This window comes from Amblyraja radiata, chromosome 4 (assembly GCF_010909765.2).
Source record: "Amblyraja radiata isolate CabotCenter1 chromosome 4, sAmbRad1.1.pri, whole genome shotgun sequence".
Lineage (NCBI taxonomy): Eukaryota > Metazoa > Chordata > Chondrichthyes > Rajiformes > Rajidae > Amblyraja > Amblyraja radiata.
The window spans coordinates 81762173-81783062 of record NC_045959.1 but is presented as its reverse complement, the minus strand read 5'-3'; the positions used below and the strand labels follow the sequence as shown (position 1 = coordinate 81783062).

Genomic DNA, 20890 nt, shown 5'->3' with positions numbered 1-20890 from the left:
TGTTATTGTACCTGCCTCGACGACTTACTCTGGCAGCTCATTCCGTATATCCATCATCCTCCGAGAAAGTTGTCCCCCAGGTTCCTATTAAATATTTCCCATCTCATCTTAAACCCATGTCCTGTGAATCTTGATTCCCCTATCTGGGGTAAAAGACTGCATTCACCCTATGCATTCCTCTCATGGATGTATATTGCTCGATAGGATCACCCCGCAGCCTCCTATGTTCCAAGGAATAAAGTCCAAGCCTGCCCAACCATGCCCTGTAACTCAATCCCTTGAATCCTGGCAATGTCTTCAGAATGTTTTAATCCCCCTCCCTTAAATGCAAGTCAAGATAGTGCACACCATTATTAAAGGTTTACATGTGCGACCTTCCTAGTGCAGGGTCAAAAGGTAACACAACCAGTAGTCTCCAATTGGAAAAGCACACCATCTACAGTGCCCTCCATAATGTTTGGGACAAAGACCCATCATTTATTTATTTGCCTCTGTACTCCACAATTTGAGATTTGTAATAGGAAAAAAACAAAAAACACATGTGGTTAAAGTGCACATTATCAGATTTTAATAAGGCCATTTTTATACATTTTGGTTTCACCATGTAGAAATAACAGCAGTGTTTATACATAATGCTTAATCCCCCGATTTCAGGGCACCATAATGTTTGGTACACAGCAATGTCATGTAAATGAAAGTAGTCATGTTTAGTATTTTGTTGCACATCCTTTGCATGCAATGACTGCTTGAAGTCTGTGATTCATGGACATCACCAGTTGCTGGGTGTCTTCTCTAGTGATGCTCTGCCAGGCCTGTATTGCAGCCATCTTTAGCTTATGCTTGTTTTGGGGGCTAGTCCCCTTCATTTTTCTCTTCAGCAAATAAAACGGCATGCTCAGTTGGGTTCAGATAAGGTGATTGACTTGGCCACTCAAGAATTGACCAGTTTTTTAGCTTTGAAAAACTCCTTTGTTGCTTCAGCAGTATCTTTGGGACCATTGTCTTGCTGTAGAATGAACCGCCGGCCAATGAGCTTTGAGGCATTAGACAATAGGTGCAGGAGTAGGCCATTTGGCCCTTTGAGCCAGCACCGCCATTCAATGTGATCATGGCTGATCATCCCCAATCAGTACCCCATTCCTGCCTTCTCCCCATATCCACTGACCGCTATTTTTAAGAGCCCTATCTAGCCCTCTCTTGAAAGTATCCAGAGAACCGGCCTCCACCGCCCTCTGAGGCAGAGAATTCCAGACTCACAACTCTGTGAGAAAAAGTGTTTCCTCGTCTCTGTTCTAAATGGCGTGCCCCTTATTCTTAAATTGTGGCCCCTGGTTCTGGACTCCCCCAACATCGGGAACATGTTTCCTGCCTCTAGCGTGTCCAAACCCTTAACAATCTTATATGTTTCAATAAGAATCCCTCTCATCCTTCTAAACTCCAGAGTATACAAGCTCCATTCTCTCAGCACATGACAGTCCCGCCATACCGGGAATTAACCTTGTAAACCTACGCTGCACTCCCTCAATAGCAAGAATGTCCTTCCTCAAATTTGTTTGAACTTGAGCAAATGGGATGTGTCTATACACTTCAGAATTCATTATGCTACTATCATCATCAGTTGTATCATCAATGAAGATAAGTAAGCCAGTACCTTCAGCAGCCATACATGCCCAGGCCATAACACCCCCACCAACGTGCTTCACAGAAGAGGTGGTATGCTTTGGATCTTGGGCAGTTCCTTCTCTCCTTCATACTTTGCTCTTGCCATCACTCTGATACAAGTTAATCTTCGTCTCATCTTTCCACAAGACCCTTTTCCAAATCTCAAATTGTGGAGTAGAGGCAAATAAATAAATGACGGGTCTTTGTCCCAAACATTATGGAGGGCACTGTAGTTGGGTCCAGACCTGATCCTAGCCTTGGCATAGAAAACATACAGCCAAATTCCAGAGGGTGACTTTCCTCAACATCAAGAAACAGTGGTAAAATTGAAGTCGACAGACTTCTACAAAAAACTCTCTAATTGTTGAAGTGAAACCTTATAAAACATGGTTAGGATTCTTGGAAATCAATAATTTTTCTTGTAGAATATCACCCAAGAGTTCATCTGCTGCTTCTATAATTTTGCTTCCATCATAAAGCCAGAAGTGGGGATGTTACCAGAACATTACATTTGCAACTCCTGAGCGAATAAAGCAATCTATGCCTGCTTGCGGCAGGATCCAGCAGCATTATGCATGGGCTAATAAGTGGCAAGTGATATTCATGTTACAAAAATGTCAAGCATTTACCATCATAAAAAAAGTCCAACCACCTACTCTTTACAACCAACGGCATCACAATCTAAAAGCATCCCACTACAAACTAAAATGCCCTCACCACATAAAGAGTATGGTTACAAGAACAGGTCAAAGTCTAAGTTATCTGAGGCAAAATAGTCACCCTCTTAACACCCAAAAGTCTTTTCAATTTTTCAATAAGCACAAAATGTAGCAAAACTAAATACGCTCCACCTGCCTGGATCTGTGAAACACAAACACATTCAGGACAAAGCAACCAGCTTGATTGATAAATAAAAGACACACAGTTGCTGCACCATGCAACATCTGAAAAAAAAGATTCTGCCGCCCAATTCTATGCTAACTCCACTTACTAGTTCGCAGATGACACCACCAGAGAGCCAGATCTCAACCAATTGCCAACAGAGTGCAGGGAGATAGAGAACCCAGTAACAGTATCAAGACAAAAACCATCCCCCTCAATGTCAGCAAGATGGATGAGCTAGTTATTGATTTCAGGAAGCATAGTGGAGTACATGCTCCACTCAACATCAATGGTGCTGAGTGGAAATGGTCGAGGCCTTCAGGTTCCTAGGTATAAATATTACCAAACTATCCTGGACTAACCACATCGAAGGTACAGCCAAAAACAGTACATCAACACATCCACTGGAGACTAAGTAAGTTTGGCATGTCTTCAACAACTCTTTCCAACTTCTATAGATGCATGTGTCCAATAAGTCTTACCAGATTCTGCAGAAGCCAGTGAGAGTTGTTGGAGATACACCAAACTTCCTTTTAGTCTCCTCAGGAAAGCATACTACCAGTTGCATCAAAGTTTGGTGGTTTGGCAACAGCTCTGCCCAAGACCGCAAGAAATTTCAGAAAGTTGTGGATATCACCCAGTCCATTATACAGATCAGACTCCCCAACATTGACCCCAATCTATACTTCACACCACCCTGGGAAAGCAACTAACGTAGTTAGGACCTTTTTCACTCTAGTCATTCCCTCTTCTCCCTTCTGCTTTTAGGCAGAAGAACCAAAAGCTTGAAAGCACGTACTAACAAACTCAGGAACAGCTTCTTCCTCTCTATAATCACACTGTTGAACAGTCCTTCCATTTGTTAAGGAGTAATCCGAATCGTCAAACTTACCCCATTGCGAATGCTGGACATTTTCTCTGTGTAATGCTACAATGTTTAAAACCTGTATTCTGCACCCTGGTATTTTGTTCTTTTTACACTATCTGTCATACTTGTGTATGACTTCAATATACTCGTGCATAATATGATTTGATTTAACTGGATAGCATGTTAACTAAAGCTTTTCACTGCATCTCAATAGACAAGAGACAATAGACAATAGGTGCAGGAGTAGGCCATTCGGCCCTTCGAGCCAGCACCGCCATTCAATGTGATCATGGCTGATCAACCAAAATCAGTACCCAGTTCCTGCCTTCTCCCCATATCCTCTGACTGCTATCTTTAAGAGCCCTATCTAGCTCTCTCTTGAAAGTATCCAGAGAACCTGCCTCCACCGCCCTGTGAGGCAGAGAATTCCATAGGCTCACAACTCTCTGTGTGTAAAAGTATTTCCTCATCTCCGTTCTAAATGGCTTACCCCTTATTCTTAAACTGTGGCCCCTGGTTCTGGACTTCCCCAACATTGGGAACACGTTTCCTGCTTCTAGCGTGTCCAAACGCTTAACAATCTTATATGGTTTCAATAAGATACCCTCTCATCCTGCTAAACTCCAGAGTGTACAAGCCCAGCCGCTCCATTCTCTCAGCATGACAGTCCCGCCATCCCGGAAATTAACCTTGTAAACCTATGCTGCACTCGCTCAATAGCAAGAATGTCCTTTCTCAAATTAGGGGAACAAAACTGCACACAATACTCCAGGTGTGGTCTCACTTGGGCCCTGTACAACTGCAGAAGGACCTTGTTGCTCCTATACTCAACTCCTCTTGTTATGAAGGCCAACATGCCATTCGCTTTCTTCACTGCCTGCTGTACCCGCATGCTTATTTTCATTGACTGATGAACAAGGAGCCCCAGATCCCGTTGTACTTCCCATTTTCCCAACTTGACACCATTTAGCCTTCCTGTTTTTGCTACCAAAGTGGATAATCTCACATTTATCCACATTAAACTGCATCTGCCCACTCACCCAACCTGTCCAAATCACCCTGCATTCTCATAGCATCCTCCTCACAGTTCACACTGCCACCCAGCTTTGTGTCATCTGCAAATTTGCTAATGTTACTTTGAATCCCTTCCTCTAAATCATTGATGTATATTGTAAATAGCTGCAGTCCCAGCACCGAGCCACTAATCACTGCCTGCCATTCTGAAAGGGACCCGTTAATCCTGACTCTTTGTTTCCTGTCTGCCAACCAATTTTCTATCCATGTCAGCACTCTACCCCCAATACCATGTGCCCTAATTTTGCCCACTAATCTCCTATGTTGGACCTTATCAAATGATTTCTGTAAATCCAGGCACACTACATCCACTGGTCTGAAGAAGGGTTTCGGCCCGAAACGTCGCCTATTTCCTTCGCTCCATAGATGCTGCTGCACCCGCTGAGTTCCTCCAGCAATTTTGTGTACCTTCGATATTCCAGCATCTGCAGTTCCCTTTTGAACACACTACATCCACTGTCTCTCTCTTGTCCAAGTGCCTAAAAGTCTCCTCTGGCACAATAGAGCAATGGTAGAGTTATTGCCTTACAGCGCTACAGACCCAGGTTCGATTCTGACTATGGGTGATGTCTTTACGGAGTTTTACAGTCTCCCTGTGGCCACCGGTTTCCTCCCAAAGATGTGCAGGTTTGTAGGTTAACTGGCTTCTGTAAATTGCCCCCAGTGTGTGAGATGTAAAACTGGGATAACATAGAACTAGTGTATGGGTGATCAAGAAGGAACTGCAGATGCTGGAAAATCAAAGGTACACAAAAATGCTGGAGAAACTCAGCGGGTGCAGCAGCATCTATGGAGCGAAGGTGATAGGTAACGTTTCGGGTCGAAACCCTTCTTCAGACTGATAGGGTGTGGAGGGGAGAAGAAAGGCAAAAGGAGGAGGAGGAGCCCGAGGGCTGGGAGGAGACAGCTCGAGGGCTAAGGAAGGGGAGGAGACAGCAAGGGCTAACAAAATTGGGAGAATTCAATGTTAATGCCATCCGGACGCAAGGTCCCCAGACGGAATACGAGGTGCTGTTCCTCCAATTTCCGCTGTTGCTCACTCTGGCAATGGAGGAGACCCAGGACAGAGAGGTCGGATTGGGAATGGGAGGGGGAGTTGAAGTGCTGAGCCACCGGGAGGTCAGGTTGGTTTTGCGGACTGAGCGGAGGTGTTCGGGGAAACGATCGCCCAACCTCCGCTTAGTCTCCCCGATGTAAATCAGCTGACATCTAGAGCAGCGGATGCAGTAGATGAGGTTGGAGGAGATACAGGTGAACCTTTGTCGCACCTGGAACGACTGCTTGGGTCCTTGAATGGAGTCGAGGGGGGAGGTGAAGGGACAGGTGTTGCATTTCTTGCGGTTGCAACGGAAAGTGCCCGGGGAGGGGGTGGTGCGGGAGGGAAGGGAAGAATTGACGAGGGAGTTGCGGAGGGAGCGGTCTTCGCGGAAGGCAGACATGGGGGGAGATGGGAAGATGTGGCGAGTGGTCGGGTCACGTTGGAGGTGGCGAAAATGACGTAGGATTATTTGTTGTATGTGACGGCTGGTGGGGTGAAAGGTGAGGACTAGGGGGACTCTGCCCTTGTTACGAGTGCGGGGATGGGGAGAGAGAGCAGTATTGCGGGGTATGGAAGAGACCCTGGTGCGAGCCTCATCTATGGTGGAGGAGGGGAATCCCCGTTCCCTGAAGAATTAGGACATTTCAGATGTCCTGGTGTGGAACGCCTCATCCTGGGAGCAGATGTGGCGTATGCAGAGGAATTGGGAGTAAGGGATGGAGTCCTTACAGGAGGCAGGGTGGGAAGAAGTGTAGTCCAGATAGCCATGGGAGTCAGTGGGTTTGTAGTGGATGTCGGTCAGAAGTCTATCACCTGCGATGGAGATAGTGAGGTCAAGGAATGGTAGGGAAGTGCCGGAAATAGTCCAGGTGTATTTCAGTGCCGGATGGAAGTTGGTGGTGAAGTGGATGAAGTCAGTCAGTTGTGTGTGGGTGCAGGAGGTGGCCCCAAAGCAGTCGTCGATGTAACGGAGGTATAGGTCGGGGATGGGGCCCTGGTACGTATTGAACAAGGATTGTTCGATGTACCCGACAGAGGCAGGCGTAGCTGGAGCCCATGCATGTGCCCATAGCTACGCCTTGTGTTTGGAGGAAATGGGAGGAGTCAAAGGTGAAGTTATTGAGTGTAAGGACCAGCTCCGCTAGGCGGAGGAGAGTGTCAGTGGCTGGGTATAGGTTGCTCCTCTGGTCGAGGAAGAACCGGAGGGCTTTGAGGCCATCCTGGTGGGGGATGGAGGTGTAGAGTGACTGGACGTCCATGGTGAAGATGAGGGGGTGAGGGCCTAGAGAATGGGGTGATCATTGGTTGTTGTGGACTTGATGGGCCTGTTTCTAAATTTGTATCAATAAAGTAAATAGCACTAAAATATAAAAACAAAGAACTGCAGGCACTGGTTAATACACAAAAGGACACAATGTGTTGGAGTAACTCAGCAGGTCAGGTAACATCTGCTCAGAACATGAATGGAGCCATGTTCTCCAGAGATGCTGAGTTACTCCAGCACTTTGCGTCCTTTTAAGCACTAGAAATACCTTCACTCTGCTGTTTAATGCAGCAGCCTGCCACCTTCTTAAGGATAATCAATGTTTGGACAATAATCTTGCCTTGCCAGTATCACCACACTTTCTAAAATTAAATGAATAAATTAAACAAAGTCCCAGTTTAAGAGGAACTAAAATTGCAGAACATAAATAGGAAGATAAAGATTATGCATAGTGAGCAATAAACATTTTTTTTCCTGAAGGATCTCAGCCCAAAATGTCACCTATTCTTTTTGTTCAGAGATGTTGTCTGACCTGCTGAGTTACTCCAGCTTTTTGAGTCTATCTTCGGTTTAAACCAGCATCTACAGTTCTTTTTGGCCACGTTTCAGGCCAGGGTACTTCAGACTTTGTCCATTCCCTCCACGGATACTGGCTGACTTAGAGTTTCTCCAGCATTTTGTGTTCTAATCTAATCAAAGCTTTTGAGTTTTCTGTCAATTAAAATACCTGATGCTCACCAGGACTAGAATCACATCAGTTGGTGGGTAGTGGGCAGTAACTAAGACTTCCTCGAAAAACCTGCAAAATTAACCAACACAAGATGGAAAATCCAATTCACGATTTAGCTCGTTTACCGATTTTTGTTCATATCTTTACTCAAACAAAATCTTTGAATCTTACAGTACTATGAATTTTCACAAAACCTGTATGGTATTTACAAAGTGACTAAAATGTGAAAATACCCTTTACATTTAGTCTAGTCAGGAATTGTGAAGTCCAATTTAACATATGGCTTATCATTCACTGGCTGATTCTAGATTATTTGGTATTCACATTATTTGGTATTCCTTAAATTATTTCTCAATCTAAGGAATTAATATTTTTTGGAGAAAGGCAAGGAACTCGTTGATCCAAGAACAATCACAACTCTTCATTGCATCTGCAGATTTGAAAAGCATCCCTTGTACAAGCAAATGCAAGTCATTAACCATAACAATGGTCCTTGTACAAATCACTGGAACTTCACTTCCTTCCAATGAGGAAAGCTTCACTTCACAACCACCAACTCTTGTCACTGAACCAGTGTTCCCATACGTGCTGCTGCAGCATCTACAATCTTGTGGCACATTAATAAATGCTTTTGGAAAGCCACAAATACCACACCAACCTCAATTCCATTACCTCAAAAAAAAATTCTCGCCACAGGTGCAATTTGCCTTTCACAAATCAATCTTGGCTTTCTTTGATCAATATTCCTGTTCCAGTTCTAACACCACTCCCAGTTATTTCTACAAACTTCTGCAACATTGGTGAGAATGACTGGTCTGCAGTTACAGTGTATCATCATTCTCTTTTGAATAAGGGTGTAACTTGCAATTTTCTATTCTTCAGGCAACATCAAACAACAGACGTCAGCCATATTATGGGCAAGGCCTCTGGTAATTCCTTCCATACATCCTTCAACAATTTAGGATACATCCATTCAAACCGCATGATTTCTCCAGTTTCAGTGTTTTCTGGCATTTCCAGAATCTAAATTTATCCCATGCAGAATCCCAACCAAAATCTTCCCTTCCTGAGGGTTCGGCATCTTTTTCTGCTCTGGTACAAATAAAGTCAATAATTAAAAAGAGGAAATAATGAACCATGTAGGAAAATTCTATGTAATTAAACCTAATCAACAAAACTTACTTGAATTCTGAGGATGTTACAGGAAAGGGGTGCCAGCGAATGTATGTAGATTTCCAAAAGGCATTTGACAAGGTGTCACATAGAAGAGACCAGAGTGTTGGAGGAATTGCATTGGCAAAGATTAAAAAATTAACTGCCAAATAGTGAACAGAGTTGGTATAAATGAATAATTGTCAGACTGGTGGGATATAACTAGTGGAGTACCCAATGGATTGTATCTTGGCCCCCTCAATAGCCTGAAGCAAGGGACAAAATGAAAGAATTTTGCGAATGAATCAAAATAGGTGGAAGGGCATGCTGTGATGAGGACATAGTGCTTCAACAAAAGATATAGATTGAGTATCTGGGTGAAAACCTTGCAGATGGTTTTTACTGTGGGGGATGAGGTCATGAACAAGCAAAAGGAATCAAAAGACAGATTTTCTAAACAGAGAATGCAAATAAGTCAAGTTTAGAGGGTTCTAAGGGCCCTGGTGCACCCAGAAGGCAGATCTAACAAATAGTTAAATAGAATAGAATAGAATAGAATGCGTTTTATTGTCATTCAGACAAGGCTCGAATGAAATTTCATTCCAGCAGTCATGACATTACGAAAAAACCAAGACACGCACGTAACACAAACATCCATCACAGTGAATCTCCAACACCTCCTCACTGTGACGGAAGGCAAAAGTCTTATCTCTTCCCTTTGTTCTTCTCCCGCGGTCCAGCAGTCCAACTGCAGCGTCGAGACAACTGGGGCTTACGATGTTAAAGCCCCTGGCGGGCGATGGTAAGTCCTGCGGCCGTTTAAGCCGCGCCGGGCGATGTTAGGCCCGCTCCGAGTCATTTAAACCCCGCGATTCCGGCGGGAGAAGTTGCCATTGTGGGAGCTCCGAAAAGCGGTCTCCCACCAGGGACCTGCGAGCTTCCGATGTTCCTGTCCACCTGGCCTGCGGCCGGAGCCTCTGAAGCTCCGAAGTTGGGTTGCAGCCGCGCGCCACCACAGCTCTCCCCGCTCCGAAGTCGGCCAGCTCCGCGATGGCGAGTCCGCAGGCTCTGCGACTGGAGCCCCAGGTTGGAGGCCGCCGCCGGCTCCACGATGTTAGGCCCAACGACACTGGAGACCCGACAGGGAAAAAGTCGGGTCCCCGTACAGGGAAGAGATTAAACGGTTTCCCCCACCCGCCCCACATATCCACAGCTAAAAAATAATAAAAATTAAAACCAAAAACATACATCGGGACAAAAAAAAGGCAGACGGACTGCAGTCAAGCCGCTACTGTTAGGCGCCGCCACACTCCGATGATAGCAAACAGCACATTCACATTTAGTGCAATTAGGATAGTTTAAAATTAGGGTGATTTATTAATTATACAGGGTTGGCTATACCAGATAGTTTAGTTTACGGATACAGTGTGGAAACAGACCCTTTGGCCCATCGGGTTCGCGATGACCTGCGTCACCCATCCATTAGTTCCATCCTACACACTAAGGACTATTTACAGAAAGTTATTTACATTGACCTAGAAATCTGCATGTCTTTGGAATGCGAGAGGAAATCTGAGCGCCAGGAGAAAACCCAGTCACAGGGAGAACGTACAAACTCCATAGACAGCACCTGTAGTTAGAAGTAAACCCATGCCTCTAACGCTGGAAGGCAGCAACTCTACCTCTGCACCATTTGTGTAGTCATGCGATTCACCAGGCTAATTCATGTGATAAGGGTTGTCATAAAAAGAGAGGCTAAACAGTTTGAGGCTGTAAACAGTTTATGTATGTATTGTTAGGTCTGTGTACCATTGTACGTAGCACATTAATACCTTCACTGATGTACAGCACTTTGGTCACTTTAAATGTGCTATACAAATAAAATTGATTGATTGAATATTGCTAAGAGTTTGGAAGACTGAGGAGTGACCTTATTCAAGCTTACTAGATCCCAAGGAGACTTGCCATGGTAGATTTTGAGATGTTCTCACTCAGAGAATGATGAACAAGTAAACATAATATTAAATTAAGGAACCAGTCTGTTAACACACCGAGATGTACAACAATATCTTTAAGCTGGAGATAAATAAATATTTGGAAGCTTGACAAATTGAGGGGTATGTGGAACTGGCATAGAGGACGAGTTGAGGCCAGAATAGATAAGCCATCATCGTATTGAATGCAGGGCAGGCTCGAGTCCTGCTGCTATTTTCTTATGTTCTGAATAGCTTTTCCATGCCTTTTGCCATTGTACACCATTTTGGTCTAGACTCGATCACACCTGTGCTCTTTCAGACCACTTCCTGTTTGCCTACCTATGAAATATTTTTAGAATCTCTTTTGCGTTTTAATAACTATTTTAACAAAGCATACAAGATAATTGACTGCATCTGACCAATCCATTCAAAATGGTGTTTGCACTCAAAATGAATTTAACAGAAAAGCAAGTGAAGGAAGATTGTAAACAAAGGCACAAGTTTCAATCACATTTCAATTTGATTTTGTCCATTTCCAAACATATTGTAAAGATTGGCAAGGTATTAAAAAAATAAGCTGATCAAAAGATCAGCAGTCTGAAACCCACGTCAATGTCAATAAGAAAAAAAATCACAAGCCATATTGTTAATAGTAAAACAATTTTATTAAACTATATGGAACCATACAGGGAAAAAATATTTAATAGCTATAGCCTACTTGTGCATACAGGAAGTGCACATTCTAAACAAACTATTTTTGGAGCTCCCCCAGTCAAAATAATTACATTTCCCTTGTGGGAATTATTAGGGTTTTTTTTTTTTTTTTTTTAATAGGAAACCATAGCAAGGAAATGTTTTACGATTGGAAAACATTACCTCAATTCTGCCAACATTTTAATGACCACAGCAATCTGGTTAACCTTGTTTAACCTCGCAATTGTCTGCACTTTCTCTGTCCAGGCAGTCCGCCCACTGCCTGCAACACTCCCAGGGAAGGGCATGCGCTCTACCATCGCAGACATCTGGCCGCCAGGCTTCCCCTCCCCTCAGCGGCAGCGCCACACAATAACGTTTCATAAATAATTCATTTAATGGGTTTTTTTTTTTGTTCCCTCCCTCGTGTGACCTCCCTACTCAATTGAACAGCAAGAATCTAACTCTCCAGTCTACCATCTCTCCACGCTTTATCACCTTCCCCTCCCCCCAACTACATGTCAAACCACTCGGCGCCAGAATAATCTCCAGGCCACGCATGCGCGTGCCGCCGCCAACTCCTTCCCCCTCCCCCCATCAGCGCCTCCTGCTCCTGCCGTTGTTGCTGCGCCTGCGCGCGCTGCGACAATCGCCCCACCCCCACCCTCCACGGATACACACGGCTCAGACGATCGCCCACCGCGCTTGCGCAGTCGCTACCTCCTGGCTTCAGCGTTCCTTCCCCCCACCCTGGCTGGCTGGCAGACAGCCGCCGGCGCGCACGCGCACACGCTTCCCCTCCACCTCCCACCGGCGCGCACATTCCTCCAACACCCCCACCATTTACATCAGCACAGCACAAAGCGCCCGTTCCGCATTTAATCCCAACCATCTACACACATGGCCACGAATCAAAACCAACATTTGATGATTCATGCTTTGCTTAAACCAGCCGTGTTTTTTTTTTAATGTACCATTCCTACCAATTCGACCACCGAACCAACCTGTGTTTAAAACAAACGCATAGCGACTTTTTTTAAACGAGCCAACTGCTCGGTATTCTCTCCATCGCCGCAGAGCCTCCGTTTTTTTTCCTCCCTTTTCTAGAACTTTCCAGTCTCTTCGGAGACATTACGTCACAAATTATCCATCACGTCCGGTGAATGCTGGGAGCCGCGGCTCCCCACCATTGTTCGTTACCTCACAAGGAATGCAAAGTTGTTTTTAGCATCAAAAATTAACCGTGGCTTATCCTGGAGAATGGAAGGTTAGGTTTTTTTTTGCACGAGACGCTTTAAAAATGGTAAATCGGTGAGAGGGCCGGGTTGACGTGCGATAATCGGCCAATCGGAGAGCCCGTAACAAAAGTATTGGGTTTGTGGGTCATGTGAGGGGCTGCGTCCAACCGGAAGGAACGTTGGGCCCGCGGAAAGTCAAAGGCCGTCCCGGAGATGGAACCTTATCAAAGGTCTCGCCGTTTATAATTTCTCTCTTTTTAAAAAAAATAATATTATATGTTGGCAAAATAGGCGGTAGCGTCTGTAGCGCGTTTTCTGGTGGGACTGCAGCGTGTGCTGTTTGTTTTTGCAAGCCCGGAGGGGTTTTTTTTCAGCGCGTTTCCTCACACGTCCCTTCACGAAGGTAAAGGCTGAGAGCGATGTGATGTTTTAATGGGAAAGAGCGAGCGGAGGCCCGCGGTGGCAATCGGATATTGTATGTTGTGCGGCTGGGACATAGCTGAATCAGGAGGCGTGTGTGAGCCTCACCTACTCCTATGTTGAACGGCGCATATCTACATATTACGGGGGGTGGGGGAGCGATTTAATGTTTAATGTTTCGACAGCTCGTCTTTCTTTTTTCTTTGTATTTCCCTAACGTCTTGCTTTGCTACATTTCCCAGCGATTTAAGGGCAGATTCTCGTGATTGTGGAGTAAATATTTGCACGGATAACTGTCTAATGACTACTGCAGTGACTGCAGTGAAGAGGTAGATCGGTTTAAAGCTGTCTTTGTTGATTAGATATCTGTTTTAAAAAAACGCAGTTCAAGAGATGTTTAAGGTTTATCTTGAAATAACTGGTTGGAGTCTTTTTTGTTTTTTAATGAAGTTAGTGAGATATGATTCGACCAGCTTCTCGTAATGCTGCATCTTTGTGAGGCACGGTGGTGGTGCCGCGTCTGCACTAAACTAAAATGGCTTTATGCTTTTAGTCGCTTCGAGGTAAAGCAGCATTGTATATGGGCTGTCCGAATCCCTTTGACAAATAATTCCAGTAAAACCAATAATCCCATAATGACATGATGCTCGTGTAAAGGAAGAAACGAACTCGTCAACCATTTCCTTTTAAGTGTTGAATGGCTGAGACGTTGTGGTGGGGTTGTGTTTGGGGGAAGGAAGGGAAAGTGATTCAAATTAAATCTGTTCCTAATTGGACGTACGGTTTTATTGTAATTATGAGTAAGAAATGGGGAAGCGGATTTAATTCCATTCTTAATTCTTAATATTTAAACGCGATTAATTGTCTGATAGTGTGAAATACAATACTCGGCAGTGCAGACACTTTAAATCACAAAAACCGTGATTTTCTTTTTTTTACCCTGTCTGAAATCGGATTTAGATCACGAAGGGAATCATAACCAGTTTTACTGTAAACAGGAAATGGTTTAATGTTGCTTTTGAAAGCTTTATTTATAGCGGCATAAAATGTGCGCAAATAATGCTTCTTTCAGTGGGCTGGCTGTGAAATAGTTCATACTGCAGGCTTTAACAGTCCCTGATGGCGTTAATTTATTTCCACCACCCCGCCCCCATCACTCCCCAAGAATACGCAAGGTGGGAGGAAAGCTTGATACAATGATTACGCATTTATTATAAAAAATCTAATTGAGAGGTTTAGTTCACTTCTGCCTTTTAGATCAATACATATGGCAAGTAGAAATTTTAATAAAAGCTTATTTTGTCGTTGAATAGTACACATTTCTTTAATCCCGTAGACTGGTGGAAGAAGCCAAATGTCACTCTCCCTTGTCTTTGAGTACATTCAAAAGATTTGATTTTAAGTGAATGCATTTGTCATTATGCAGAAGGTCGTTTGCTTAAATCATTTCATTATTGGAATTTAGCAGCATTTAAGGTAGGTTAGTCAGCCGTACACATGGTTTCCTACTGATTTTTTTATATTGCACCTTTTGACGCCTACACGCAATGTCAGTTTTTTTTTAATCACATCTCGACCCCATCTTTGCCATAAGCATTAATGCCAGACTCAAATATCTGTTTGATGTTTATATCATAGGTGAATCAAAATTTCAACCAAACATTGCTAAAATTAATCATTTAATCTTTTGGTAAAACCTCATACTGTCAAGTAGATAATAGACAATAGGTGCAGGAATAGGCCATTCGGCCCTTCGAGCCAGCACCGCCATTCAATGTGATCATGGCTGATTATCCACTATTAGTACCCCATTCCTGCCTTCTCTCCATATCCCTTAACTCCACTATCCCTAAGAGCTCTATCTAACTCTCTTGAAAGCATCCAGAGAACCAGCCTCCATCGCACTATGAGGCAGATAATTCCAAGCACTCACAACTCTCTGTGTGAAGAGGTTTTTCCTCATCTCCGTTCTAAATGGCTTACCACTTATTCTTAAACTATGGCCCCTGGTTCTGGAATCCCCCAACTTTGGTAACGTGTTTTCTGCCTCCAGCGTGTCCAAACCCTTAATAATCTTATATGTTTCAATAAGATTCCCTCTCATCCTTCTAAATTCCAGAGTATACAAGCCCAGTCACTCCAATCTATCAATATGATACAGTACCTCCATCCTGGGAATTAACCTTGTAAACCTATGCTGCACTCCCTCAATGGCAAGAATGTCCTTCCTCAAATTAGGGGACCAAAACTGCACACAGTACTCCAGGTGTGGTCTCACTAGGGCCCTGTACAACTGCAGAAGGACCTCGTTGCTCCTATACTCAACTCCTCTTGTTATGAAGGCCAACATGCCATTCGCTTTCTTCACTGCCTGCTGTACCTGCATGCTTACTTTCATTGACTGATGAACAAGGACCCCCAGATCCCGTTGTGCTTCCCCTTTTCCCAACATGACACCATTTAGATAATAATCTGCCTTCATATTTTTGCCACCAAAGTGGATAACCTCACATTTATACACATTAAATTGCACCTATCATGCATCTGTCCACTCCCCCAACCTGTCCAAGTCACCCTGCATCCACCTCACACTGCCACCCAGCTTTGTGTCATCTGCAAATTTGCGAATGTTACTTTTAATCCCTTCATCCAAATCATTAAAATATATTGTAAATTGCAGCGGTCCCAACACCAAACCTTGCGGTACCCCACTAGTCACTGCCTGCCATTCTCAAAGTGACCCGTTAACTCCTACCTTTTGTTTCCTGTCTGCCAACCAATTTTCTATCCATGTCAGCACCCTAACCCCAATACCATGTGCTCTAATTTTGCCCAATAATCTCCTACGTGGGACCTTGTCAAATGTCTTCTGAAAGTCCAGGTACCACTACATCCACTGGCTCTCCCATGTCCATTTTCCTGGTTACATCCTCAAAAAAAATCCAGAAGATTAGTCAAGCATGATTTCCCCTTTGTAAGTCCATGCTGGCTCAGACCGATCCTGCTACTGCTATCCAAATATGCCGCTATTTCATCTTTTATTGTTGACTCTTCCCCACCACTGATATCAGGCTAACTCATCTATAATTCCCTGTTTTCTCTCTGCCACCCATCTTAAAAAGTGGGACAACATTAGCTACCCTCCAATCCAGAGGAACTGATCCTGAATCTATAGAACATGGGAAAATTATCACCAATGCGTCCACGATTTCTAGAGCCACTTCCTTAGTACCCTGGGATGCAAATCATCATGCCCTGGGGATTTATCAGCCTTCAGTCCCATCAGTCTACCCATTTCCTGCCAAATGTGAATTTCCTTCAGTTCCTCTGGCCACTAGTACACCTGGGAGATTGTTTGTGTCTTCCTTAGTGAAGACAGATCCAAAGTACGTGTTCAACTTGTCTGCCATTTCCTTGTTACCCATAATAAATTCACCCTTTTCAGTCTTCAAGGGTCCAACTTTGGCGTTAACTAATTTTATCCTCTTCACATACCTAAAGAACTTTTGCTACCCTCCTTTATATTCTTGGCCAGCTTACCTTCGTACCTCATCTTTTCTCCCCGTATTGCTTTTTTTAGGTATCTTCTGTTGCTCTTTAAAAGTTACCCAATCCTCTGGCCTCCCGCTCATCTTTGCTATGTTATATTTCTTCTCTTTTATTTTTATACTCTCCCTGACTTCCCTTGTCAGCCACGGTCTCCCCTTACACCCGTTGGAATCTTTCTTCGTCTTTGGAATGAACTGATCCTACACCTTCAGTTTTATACCCAGAAATATCTGCCATTGTTGTTCCACTGTCATCCCTACTAGGGTATTTATCCAGTCAACTTTGGCCAACTCCTCCCTCATGGCTCCATAGTTCCCATTTGCTCAACTGTAATACCAACACCTCCGATTTACCCTTCTCCCTCTCAAATTCTCACAATGGGCTATAGAAATTTGGATGTGAACATACAGGGCAAATTTGGCAAGTTTGCTGATGGTTTTGAAAGATTACAGCAGGATCTGGATCGATTGGCCAGTTGGGCAGAGGAATGGTTGATGAAATTTAATACAGAAAGGTGTGAAGTGTTGCATTTTGGGACGTCGAACAAGGGCAGGACCTACACGGTAAATGGTAGGCCTCTGGGTAGTGTTGTAGAGCAGGTGGATCTAGGAGTGCAGGTGCATTGTTCCTTGAGTCGCAGGTAGATAAGGTGGTCAAAAAGGCTTTTGGCGCTTTGGCCTTCATCAGTCAGAGTATTGAGTATGGAAGGTTGGAGGACATGTTGCAGTTGTATATGACGTTGGTGAGACTGCATTTAGAATATTGTGTTCAATTCTGGACACCATATTATGGAAAATATATTGTCACGCTTGAAAGGGTTCAGAAAAGATTTACAAGTTGCCAGGACTAGAGGGTGTGAGCTATAGGGAGAGGTTGAGTAGGCTGAGTCTTTGTTCCATGGAGCGCAGGAGGATGAGGGGTGATCTTATCGAGGTATACAAAATCATGAGAGGAATAAATTGGGTAGATGCACAGTCTTTTGCCCAGAGTAGGGGAATTGAGGACCAGAGGACATAGGTTCAAGGTGAAGGGGAAAAGATTTATTAGGAACCTGAGAGGTAACGTTTTAACAAGCTGCCAGAGGAGGTAGTTGAGGCTGGGACTAGTGCAGCTGGGAACATTGTTGCCGAGTGGGTGAGTTGGGCCGAAGGGCCTGTTTCCACACTGTATCACTCTGACTCTATTTGAATAACATTTTGCAAAGTCATGACATTGCTGGTGGATAAGTGTAGAGAATAGGTTGGACCTTTTTATTTGCATTGGTTAGTACACATTAAAAAAAAAAAATTGTTTAGTCCACAGTTTAAAATTCATTTTTGAATATGGCTTTTCTACAGTTTAACATTGCGCAGATTCTAATTTCAATAGCATTTATTGAGATGTTTCATGTACATAATGAGTGCCTTCACTGTGACTCTCACTACTAATTAGTGTGCAATGTTTTGGGATGCCCTATGATCATGAAAGATGCATGATAATGTTAATTAGTCTGCATTTATTCCCTATCACCTAGAAATGTTTTTTCATTTTGAATAAAGCCAGAGTTAATCTGTAATGAATCCAAATCAAACACTGCTACAATTGTTCTATTTTTGATCATTTTTACCTGATCAAATACATCAATTTGAACATTTCTGTCAAGAAACCTGTCAATGTAGGTTTAACATAGGATCTGTTTCCACAGGATAGTTATTTTCCAACTTACTTTGCTCAAGCATCAACCTTCATGGCATAATGTTTGATGTTTTCATTCCAACATAATGCGTGATCACAAGAATTGCTATTTTATACCAAAATATTATCTTTATTGTTGTCCCATAAGTACTAGATGTTAAGAATCAAAATAAATTTAATGCTGGATCCTTTCAGTTATTACAAAGATAATCTAAATCAGTCCATGTGCATATGCTTATAGTAATCAGGTTATAATTGCTGTTAAAGGAAGTGAGAATAACTTACAAGAACACTCCACTCTTAAGATCTGTGGCAAACAACTGGCACCGGTATATACAGACATTTTTAAGCAGTCCCTGCAAACATGTACTGTCCCTGCCTGCTTCAAAGTCTCCACTATTGTCCCTGTACCCAAAAAGGCAAGGATTACTTGTCTTAATGACTACAGGCCTGTCGCACTGACCTCTGTAGTCATGAAGACACTCGAAAGGCTTGTGCTGGCCAAGCTGAAAAATATCACAAACTCCCTGCTGGACCCTCTGCAGTTTGCATATCAGGCCAATAGATCTGTGGATGATGTAGTCAACCTGGGCCTGCACTTCATCCTACAGCACCTGGACCGCCAGGGGACCTATGCGAGGATCCTGTTTGTTGATTTTAGCTCTGCATTCAACACCATTGTGCCAGAGCTACTACACTCCAAACTTTCCGAGTTGACTGTGCCTGAACCCCTCTGTCGGTGGATCACCAGCTTCCTGACAGACAGGAAGCAGCATATGAGGCTGGGAAAGCACATCTCGGATGCGCAAACGCTCAGCATAGGAGCGCCGCAAGGCTGCGTACTCTCTCCTCTCCTCTACCCTCTCTACACTAACGACTGCACCTCCACAGACACCTCTGTCAAGCTTCTCAAGTTTGCGGACGACGCAACCCTGATTGGACTGATCCAGGATGGGGAGGAATCTGCCTACAGACAGGAAGCGTCACAGCTGGCGTCCTGATGCCGTTGCAACAACCTAGAGCTCAATGCTCTTAAGACAGTGGAATTGATTGTAGACTTTAGGAGAGCTCCCCCTCCCCTCACCCCACTCACCAACAACAACACCACAGTCACATCTGTGGAGTCTTTTAAATTCCTGGGAACCATCATCTCCAAGGACCTTAAGTGGGGGACTACCATCGACTCCACAGTCAAAAAGGTACAACAGAGGCTGTACTTCCTACGGCAGCTGAGGAAGCACAATCTGCCACAGGCAATGATGGTCCAATTCTACACGGCCATCGTAGAGTCTGTTCTCGCCTTCTCCATCATGGTCTGGTTTGGCTCAGCCACCAAGCATGACACCTGGAGGCTGCAGCGAATCGTCTGATCAGCAGAGAAGGTTATTGGCTGCAACCTTCCCTCCATTGATGAACTGTACACTGCAAGGGCCAGGAAGCGAGCGGGCAAGATCATCTCTGACCCCTCTCACCCTGGCAACAAACTCCTTGAATCACTTCCCTCTGGAAGGCGACTCCGGACTGTCAAAGCTGCCACAGCCAGTTTTTATCCACGGGTAGTTACTCTACTCAACAGCCAAAAATCTGTAGCCTCCCTTTGATATGGAATTTTGTTGGTTCATATGCTTGATCAATGGTGTTTTATCATTAATGTTTTATTATTATTAATGTTTAGTGTTTTCTGAGTCATTCGTAACTGTCACTGTATGTCATGTTGCTACTTGTGGGCGGAGCACCAAGACAAATTACTTGAATGTGAACACTTGGCCAATAAACTTACTTAAAGGGGAAAATACTTACAAATGGGGAGGTATTGAAAATCTGAGATGAATAATGCATATAATTCGATGTTTACAATAAATAGACCCGTACCTTGGGTAATGATAATTAATAATTATAAAAAATGCCAAAAATAATAATAATATTATAATGTTACAAGTTGAATTGTCTATTATTAAAAGTGTTTCTTTTTAAAAGGGCGAGCTCACTTAACTACATATGTTTTCTCATTTACCTTTTTAATTTGATTCAGTTCCATATGTATCCTGTGCATACTGTGACCGATATAATTGGCTTAGTTTTATCTGTTTAATTTTTTTTTAAATCTCAGCATTATGTGAAAAGAGATGGGAATCGGTTGGATCCTTTCCTGTTTAACCTTGTATAAACAGTGCACATCTAAAAACATATAAAAATAGCATTATACATGGAGGGAAAAACTGTTTTAATGTGTATTAAAAGCATATGTGGACCTTTTAATTATGTATCTCATTCAAATTTGCAATTTAAAGTGTAGATGTCCAGTGTTTTTAAAAGTGGTTATATTCAGGAAGGGTTCACAGATGCTCCCACATGTTTTAAATGCCTCATAGCGGTCTCCGTTCTCCAATTGTACTGTTCTACATGGTATGTTTGTGTGAGAGTTATATTTGTGGAATTTATTCTCCTTAACCATTCTTATGGAATAAGTTCATTTTTTTTCTTTTTGAGTGGGCATTATGTCAGTATCAAGATAAAATGTGTTTTTGTTTAGCCCTTAATTTGCTGCCTGTACTTAAAACTCAGGAGATTTTTGAATATGTTTAATGTGATTTGGTGAGCACAAGTAGGTAACATGGTTGAATTTGGCAAGTTGGGACTTGAGGGTGCTGTATAACTCTGTAACTGTA

General features: G+C 43.4%; 1 protein-coding gene and 1 long non-coding RNA gene across 5 annotated transcripts in view; one reads left to right on the top strand and one right to left on the bottom strand.

The window, feature by feature from the left end:
• LOC116972333 overlaps positions 1-12455 on the bottom strand; it is a 52930-nt gene extending 40475 nt beyond the window's left edge. Inside the window, exon 1 of the long non-coding RNA XR_004411777.1 lies at positions 12345-12455. This is a non-coding gene — a long non-coding RNA (uncharacterized LOC116972333). The remainder of the gene's footprint in view (positions 1-12344) is intronic.
• A 247-nt stretch (positions 12456-12702) lies between these two features.
• The window catches only part of ankrd12 (ankyrin repeat domain 12), a 194479-nt gene continuing 186291 nt past the window's right edge, over positions 12703-20890 (top strand). For 3 of the 4 annotated variants that reach the window (XM_033019837.1, XM_033019836.1, XM_033019833.1), the window contains exon 1: positions 12703-12808. The gene's annotated coding sequence lies outside the window, so the exon portion shown is untranslated. Of the gene's footprint in view, positions 12982-20890 lie in introns of all 4 variants that reach the window. The other variant, XM_033019834.1, reaches the window with a different exon arrangement.